Source organism: Athene noctua, unplaced genomic scaffold (genome assembly GCF_965140245.1).
Source record: "Athene noctua unplaced genomic scaffold, bAthNoc1.hap1.1 HAP1_HAP1_scaffold_212, whole genome shotgun sequence".
NCBI lineage: Eukaryota > Metazoa > Chordata > Aves > Strigiformes > Strigidae > Athene > Athene noctua.
In genome coordinates this window covers 65,001-67,500 of record NW_027437681.1, presented here as the reverse complement: position 1 = coordinate 67,500, position 2,500 = coordinate 65,001, and the positions used below count along the sequence as shown (strand labels likewise).

At 44.4% G+C, this 2,500-nt stretch overlaps 1 pseudogene; it reads left to right on the top strand.

Moving 5' to 3' along the window:
• Positions 1-2,500, top strand: part of LOC141955422 (28S ribosomal RNA) — an 8,723-nt pseudogene that overhangs the window by 3,963 nt on the left and 2,260 nt on the right.

The window sequence follows — 2,500 nt, the reverse complement described above, 5'->3', positions numbered from 1 at the left end:
TTTGAATGTAATAAATGTGGTAGAATTAATGAGAAACACCATAGTATAGCATGTCATGTCCCCAAATGTAAAGGGGCTGTAAATAAGGAGCCAGTGACTGGCTTTTCATGTGAGGAATGCAATAAAATATTTACAACTAAAATAGGATTAGGACAGCATAAACGTCTGGCCCACCCCATACTTCGTAATCAGGAACGTATCGCGGCATCCCGTCCAAAAGAAAGCTCTGCTAGGGGACTACATAAAAAATGCTGGTCAGAAGAAGAAGTCGCCCTATTAATCAAATTAGACCAACAATACAAGGGGGCCAAAGATATCAATAAACTCATTGCAGAACATATTCCATCTAAAACACCAAAACAAATCAGTGACAAGAGACGAGACCTTCACAAAAAACCTCCAGCGGAAGTGGAAGATGATAACCAAGACTGGGTACAACATCTGGAAACAGCTGGAGAGACTGATGAACACCCTATAGCAGAAGGTATAAGAACCCAGTATAAGAGAACAGTTTCAAGATGGATAACATCAGAAAAGCTGCCCATTCTTCAAGACACATTTAGAAAGGTGCTCGATGGTGATGGCAATGCGGCCGACTTAATTGAAGACTCATTTGAGACCTGCTTCTCATCTCGCCTCGATCTATCTCAAGAAACGAAGGCCACCCAAAAGAAGAAGCACCAGGTGACCCGAAAAGCCCACCCTGCAAAAACATCAACGGAGTGGATGAAGAAGAGAGCCAGGAGAAGGGGACAGTTCCTGAGGTTCCAGCGCCTATTCCAAATGGACAGAAGGAAGCTGGCCAGTATCATACTGGATGACGTGGAGTCTTTGAGATGCAACATCCCTCTGGCAGAACTACACAAGACCTTCCAAACGAGATGGGAAACAACAGGATCGTTCCAGGGTCTAGGTGGCTTCTTCTCGAGGGGTAGATCAGACAACACCGCCTTCGAACTTATGATCACAAGCAAGGAGATCAAGAAAAACATCAAAGAGATGAGTAAGCATGCAGCCCCAGGGCCGGACGGATTAGATCTGAGGCACCTCGTGGGGATGGATCCTGACCACACACAGCTGATGGAACTATTCAACCTGTGGCTGTTATCAGGCGCCATTCCAGACGTCATCAAGGAATGCAGAACTGTATTAATATCTAAATCAGCCTTACAGGAGCGTCAGACCGACATCAACAACTGGCGACCAATCACCATCGGATCGATAGTCCTGAGGCTGTTCTCCAGGATCCTAACAGCGAGAATAACAAAAGCATGCCCGATCAATCCGAGACAGAGGGGATTTATAAGATCATCAGGATGTTCTGAAAACCTGAAACTCCTGAAGCTATTGATAAGACATGCAAAGACTGAACGACGGCCCCTGGGAGTGGTATTTGTCGACATTGCCAAAGCCTTCGACACCGTCAGCCACGTTCACATAATAGAAGTTCTGAAACAGAAAGGGGTTGACAATCACATCATCAACCTCATCTCCAACATGTACAAGAATACCAAAACATATATCGATATGAAGAAGGAGCAGTCAGAGCCTATTAGGATTCAGATTGGTGTTAAGCAGGGTGATCCGATGTCTCCGATTCTATTCAACCTAGCTATAGATCCTCTCCTGTGCAAACTGGAAGAGGAAGGTCTTGGTTATCAGCACCACACGAAGCAAATAACAACTATGGCATTTGCCGATGATCTAGTATTATTAAGTAGCTCCTGGGAGGGGATGCAAAAGAACCTGGACATTGTTAGAATATTCTGTGACCTAACAGGCCTCAAAACACAAGGGGAAAAATGTCACGGCTTTTACATCAAGCCGACAAAAGATTCATATACCATCAATGACTGTCCCCCATGGACTATCAAAGGCATTCCCCTCAACATGATACACCCAAACAACACCGAGAAATACCTCGGACTGTACATTGACCCCTGGATAGGTATAACCAAACCAAAATTACTTGACAAAATGACAGATTGGCTTCAGAGAATAGAAAGGTCCCCATTAAAACCATTCCAAAAGATTGACATGCTTAGAATTTATACTATCCCAAGAATCATTTACCTGGCAGACCATTCAGACACCAAACCTACATACTTGGAGTCACTAGATTTAACAGTTAGGAACACAGTTAAAAGATGGCTACATCTTCCCCTAAGTACAGCGGATGCCGTGCTTTATTCTAGCACCAAAGATGGGGGATTAGGTTTAACTCGCCTCGCCGGCCTAATCCCCAGCGTACAAGCAAGAAGAATCCATAGAATAGCACAGTCCTCCGATGAGACCATTCGGGAAATAGTTAGTAACGAGAACATTGAGAAAGAGTTTAAAAACCTCTGGATTTCAGCAGGTGGAGATAAGGAAAAGGTCCCCTCCGTGTGGGACCCTGGGACAGTTATGATTGTTATCAAAGGAATAATACGTGAAGAGGACTCAGAATGGGAGAGACCCACCTCAAGAAGAGTTTTTCCAAAACCTTGCAATTGGCGTA